The sequence below is a fragment of the Bos javanicus genome, chromosome 18 (genome assembly GCF_032452875.1).
Source record: "Bos javanicus breed banteng chromosome 18, ARS-OSU_banteng_1.0, whole genome shotgun sequence".
Lineage (NCBI taxonomy): Eukaryota > Metazoa > Chordata > Mammalia > Artiodactyla > Bovidae > Bos > Bos javanicus.
The window spans coordinates 51,110,187-51,116,321 of NC_083885.1; positions in this window are offsets into that span (position 1 = coordinate 51,110,187).

The window sequence follows — 6,135 nt, forward strand, 5'->3', positions numbered from 1 at the left end:
CCATTATTTAGGCCCCGCCCGCTCCACTTTTTTCAGGGGGGCCGTTGGGAGGGAAGTGTGTATTTTGTGGCACGTGCACACCGGAAGTAAGTGATCCTGACCTCGAGGCCAAGCGAGCCTGAGGCCTCCGGAGCCTGCACAGGCGCAGTGCATGCCGGGAATCCATGGTGGCGGGAACCTCGAGGCAGTGTCTCGCGCTTCCAGAATGTCCCGGAGCGTTGGCCTGGCCTTGCTGGAACCCGCGTCTGGTGTTTCCCAGAGTCCTGAGGCTGAGAAGTGGATAAAACTCAGGTTCTGAGAACAACCGGAGAGTTCAGAGAGCTTCGGAACTCTAGAAGGATTCTTTGGAGCAGGACGTAGACAGGCTGCAGCCAAGAGAAATAGGGGCCTGTGGGAGCTCAGAGGAAGGCGGACCATGATTTCACAGAGGAGATGAACCGGGAGCTGGCTCTTGAAGGACGAGTAGGAGTTCAGTAGACTGACAGAGAAGGGCCATTTCAGGCAGAGCGCGTTCCTCGAGGAGGCCTTGGGAACGTTCCTGAATGGGATGTGACAAGACAGAGTCAAAGGTAAGTTGCAATGCAGTCAGCCCCGCCCTCTCTCGGTCAGCAGTCATCTGCTACCACAGTAACGGCCGACACCCAGGGGCCCCCGACAGTGACCCCAACGGTGTGAGGTGGTTGGGGAGGCAGGCTTGGTGTGCCTGGAGCTGGGCCTCACATGTTCCCCTACTCCTAAGGGGGCCCCGGCCTGGGGCTGGCTGACCCCTGCTGGGGACACTGAGAGGACTCTAGCCTCAGGGTGCTGGTTCTGGACCGCTCCTTTTCTGGTGGGGGAGCCAGACAGGACGCCGTGGGTCACAGCCCAGAGTGGCCAGTGACTGAGATGACCCCCAGGAAGGCTTCATGGATTAGAAAGCTCCCTTTTCATTTGATGAAAAGTTACCAGGACTTCCCTAGTGGTCCGGTAGCTAAGATTTCAGGTTCCCAATGCAGGGGGCCCAAATTCCATCCCTGGTCAGGGAACTAGATCCCACATACCACAACTAAAGATCCCACATGCTACAACTAAAATCCAGTGCAGTCAAATAAATAAAATATTTTTTAAAAAATTACTGCCACCAGCACCAAGATACTTTTTAATTGTGAAATATAACATTCATAAAAGTGCATAAAAATAAATGTACAGTTAAAAAGCTGTTGTAAAACACCTGCCCCATGAGAAGACATCCATTAGTAGCACCCTAGTAGTCCCCACCCCCTTTCTGTCATGTGCTCCCTCCTGATCACATCCCTCCTGGTTCCCTAGCTAGAAATACTATCCTGGCTCTTAGAGTAATAATTCCCTGCTTTTCTTTTAAGTTTTTAGCTTTGTGTCACTCAATGAAATAGTTAATTTTCTCTTTTTTAACTTGATATAAATAGAATTGAACAATATGTGTCCTGTTGCCTTTGGTTTCTTTTGTTCAGTGTTGTGCTTGTGAGATTCTTCCACGTTTTGTTTATTTGTAGTTGACCCATCTTTATTGCTGCGTAGTATTCATTGTGAGCTTCGCAGGTGGCTCAGTGGTAAAGAATCTGCCTACCAATTCAGGGTTTGATCCCTGGGTCAGGAAGATCCCCTGGAGGAGGAAATGGCAACCCACTCCAGTATTCTTGCCTGGGAAATCCCGTGGACAGAGGAGCTGGGCGGACTATAGTCCATGGGGTCAAAAAGAGTTGGACCCAACTTAGTGACTAAATAGCTGCAGCAGTATTCACTGGATGATTATCCCACAGGTAGTTCATGCATTGCACTGGGGGTGAACATTGGGTTTTTAGCAGTTGGAGCTGTAATAAATAATGCTGCTGTGAACATCTGTACACTTTTTTTTGATGGACAAATGCTTACATTTCTGTTGGGATGTACTTAGAAGAATTGGAGAATTCCTGGGTATGGACAAGGGTTTTGGTTGACACTGCCTGATTAGTTTCCTATGACTGCTGTAACAAATTGTCACAAGCCTAGTGGACTAACTCAACGTAACTGTGTTCTCTCACTGTTAGGCAAGAGGTCTAACAGTCAAGGTGTTGGCAGGCCCGTATTCCCTCTGGAGTGTCTAGGTGAGAATTTGTTCCATGCTTCCTCCGGCTTCTGGTGGTTTCCAGCTGCTGGTGGTTTCCAGCATCCCTAGGTTTGTGGCTGCGTTACTGCAATTTCTGCCTCTGTAGTTACACTGCCTCCTGTTCTGTCAGTGTTAATCTCCCTTTGCCTCTCTTTTATAAGGATACATGTGATTGCATTTAGGGCTCATGAGAATAATCCAGAATACCAGAATAGTCTTATTTCAAAATCTTTAATCACATCAACAAAGTCCTTTTTGCCACGTAAAATAACATGCACAGGCTCCAGGGATTAAGCCATGGACATTTTTTTTCTTTTTAAAATTTATTTTTATTTTGTGGCCCTGCTGAGAGACATGCAGGATCTTAGTTCCCTGACCAGGGTTCGAACCTGTTTCGCCTGCAGTAAAAGGGCAGAGTCCTGGGACTTTCCTGGTGGCCCAGTAGTTAAGAACCCACCTGCCAACACAGGGGACATGGGTTCAATCTTTGGTCTGGGAAAATTCTACATGTCTCATGGCAACCAAGCCTGTGTGCCATAGCTGCTTATCCCACACTCTTTGCCCAAGAACCGCGACTGCTGAAGCCTGGAAGCCTAGAGCCTGTGTTCCACAACAAGAGAAGCCACCGCACCGGAACTAGAGAGCAGCCCCCACTCGCTGCAACCAGAGAAAGCCCATGCACAGCAACGAAGACCCAACACAGCCAAAAAAAAAAGGGGGGCAGATTCCTAACCACTAAACCACAAAGGAATTCCCTTGAGGGATGTTTTTTGGCCTGCTACACTAAAAAACTTCTTTTCTAATGTGTTTATAGCAATTTACTATCCCACCAGCACAGAGTTAAAATTCTCTTTGCTTCACGTCCTTGCCAATACCTGGTGCTATCAGATAGTTTTTAAGTTTTTAAATTTTTAATTGGAGAATAATTGCTTTAAAATATTGTATCTGGAGAAGGAAATGGCACCCCACTCCAGTACTCTTGCCTGGAAAATCCCATGGACGGAGGAACCTGGTAGGCTACAGTCCATGGGGTTGAGAAGAGTCGGACACGACTGAGTGACTTCACTTTCACTTTGCACTTTCATGCATTGGAGAGGGAAATGGCAACCCACTCCAGTGCTCTTGCCTGGAGAATCCCAGGGACAGGGGAGCCTGGTGGGCTGCCGTCTGTGGGGTCACGCAGAGTCGGACACGACTGAAGCGACTTAGCTGCAGCAGCACTGTATTGTATATACAATATATCAACATGAATCAGTCGTAGGTATACATATGTCCCTTCCCTCTTGAACCTCCCTCCCACCCGTCAGACACTTTTAATTTTGCTAATCTGATAGACATGTGGCAGTATATCATTGTGGTTATCTTTCTCCTCCCTGATAATTAATTTCTGCTTATTCTTGAATGAGGAATAGTAGATATTTGGGTGCATAGAATGGGCTATTATAGACAGGTGGAATAGCGTGTATGAAGGTCTCAGTAGTCATTTGCTTAAATTGAGTAAGAGGTTGCTTTTTTTTTAAGCATTAAGTTATTAAAAGCAAAAAAGTATGCAGAGAGATAAATGGAACAAAATCAAAGATAAATAAGATGGTCCAGTATGAGGCTCTGGCTGGGCTGGTCAGAAAGAGGAACCAGGAAGGGGTCTGGCCAGCTGGCAGAAAACAGAGGGATCAAGGGAGTGGAGCTCTCTCTAAGAATTGATGCTATAGGTGTGATGACAGCAGAGGCCTGCCAGACTTGGAAGGCAGGTGCTGGGATCAGAGCCCAGGGTACAGGATTTTGAACATGGAAGACAATACTGTGGTTCAAACCAGGGATTTTTGAATTTATTTTTTAATTGAAGTGTAGGTGATTTACCGTTTCGTGTTAATTTCTGCTATATGCAAATGATTGTTATACATACATATACATTCTTTTTTTTATATTCTTTTCCATTATAGTGTAACATAGGATATTGAATAGAGTTCGCTGTGCTATACAGTAGGACCTTGTTGCTTATCTATTCTATACATAATAGTTTTCGTCTGCTAATCTCAAACTCCCAGTCCTCCCCATATGTCTTTGAGTCTTTTTCTGTAAAACCAGGGGCTTTTAATTTGGGATCCAGAGAGTCCTGTGTTACTATCGTGGCTCTGTCCCTTTATTAAATGTCACCCATGACTTTTCTCCTTCCCTCATCCCCCAAGTCATTCAACAGTCATTTACCAACATGTACTTCTGTTGTAGGGCAATGCCAAAGAATGTTCACACTACCGTACAATTGTGCTCATTTCACATGCTAGTAAGGTTATACTCAAAATCCTTCAAGCTAGGCTTCAGCAGTGCATGAACTGAGAACTTCCAGATGTGTGAGCTGGCTTAGAAAAGGCAGAGGAAACATATCAAATTGTCAGCATTCGTTGGATCAAAGGGAAAGCAAGGGAATTCCAGAAAAACATCTACTTCTGCCTCATTGACTCTGCTAAAGCCTTTGTGTGGATCATAACAAACTGTGAAAAATTCTTAAAGAGATGGGAATACCAAACCACATTACCTGCCTCATGGGAAACTTGTATGCAGGTCAAGAAGCAACGGTTAGAACCTTATACGGAAAAACTGGTTCAAAACTGGGAAAGGAGTAAGACAAGGCTGTATATCGTTACCCTGCTTATTTAACTTCTATGCAGAGTACATCATGCGAAATGCCAGGCTGGATGAATCACAAGCTGGAATCAAGACTGCCAGGAAAAATATCAACAACTTCCGATATGCAGATGATATGATTCTAATGGCAGGAAGCGAAGAGGAACTAAAGAGTCTCTTGATGAAGGTGAAAGAGGACAGTGAAAAAACTGGCTTAAAACGAAGTCTTCAAAAAACTAAGATCATGGTATCGGGTCCCAAAACTTCATGGCAAATAGAAAGGGGAAAAGTGGAAACAGGGACAGGTTTTATTTTCTTGGGCTCCAAAATCACTGTGAATGGTGACTGCAGCCATGAAATTAAAAGATGCTTACCCATTAGAAGGAAAGCTGTGACAAACCTAGACAGCATATTAAAAATCAGACATCACTTTGCCAACAAAGGTACATATATTCAAAACTATGGTTTTTCCAGTAGTCATGTATGGATGTGAAAGTTGGATCATAAAGAAGGCTGAGTGCAGAAGAATCGATGCCTTCGAACTGTGGTGTTGGAGAAGACTCTTGATAGTCCCTTGGACTACAAGGAGATCAAACTAGTCAATCCTAAAGGAAATCAACCATGAATATTCATTGGAAAGACTGAACGTTGAAGCTGAAGCGCCGATGCTACCTTATGTGAAGAGCCAGTTCACTGTAAAAGACCTTGATGCTAGGAAAGATTGAGTGCAAAAGGAGAAGGAGGTGGCAGAGGATAAGATGGTTAGATAGCATCATTTACTCGATGTACATGAATGTGAGCAAGCTCTTGGAGATAGTGAAGGACAGGAAAGCCTAGCATGCTGCAGTTCATGGGGTCGCAAAGAGTTGGACACGACTGAGCAAATGAACAACAGCAACTTCTGTTGTAGCTACTACAGGATGGGTTAGATCCTGTCCCTTTCTTGACATGCTCTGGCTTTGTGGGGGATGTGATCACTGAGGGCATTTCCTTGTCTTTTTAATGATTTAAAAAATATTTATTTATTTATTTGGTTGCATCAAGTCTTAGTTGGGTCTTGCAAGATCTTTTGTGGAGGGGCACAGACTGTGATTGTGGCAGGCAGACGTCCATGGTCTCCAAGCCCGGGTTATGGAGCACAGGGACTCAGTGGTTGGATTGTGCAGGCTTAGTTGCCCCATGACATGTGGGGTCTTAGTTCCCTGACCAGGGATCGAGCCCACGTCCCCTGCATTGCAAGAGGAATTCTTAACCACTGAGCCACCAGGGAAGTCCTGAGGGCATCTGAAAGGGACATTCAAGGGGCCATGGGAACTCAGATGAGGCAGACACTGACTCTAATCTGACTTCACAGAACCCAGGCTTCCTTGAGCCTTATGTCCTCGGGTTCTACCACCCTCTGTTCCACC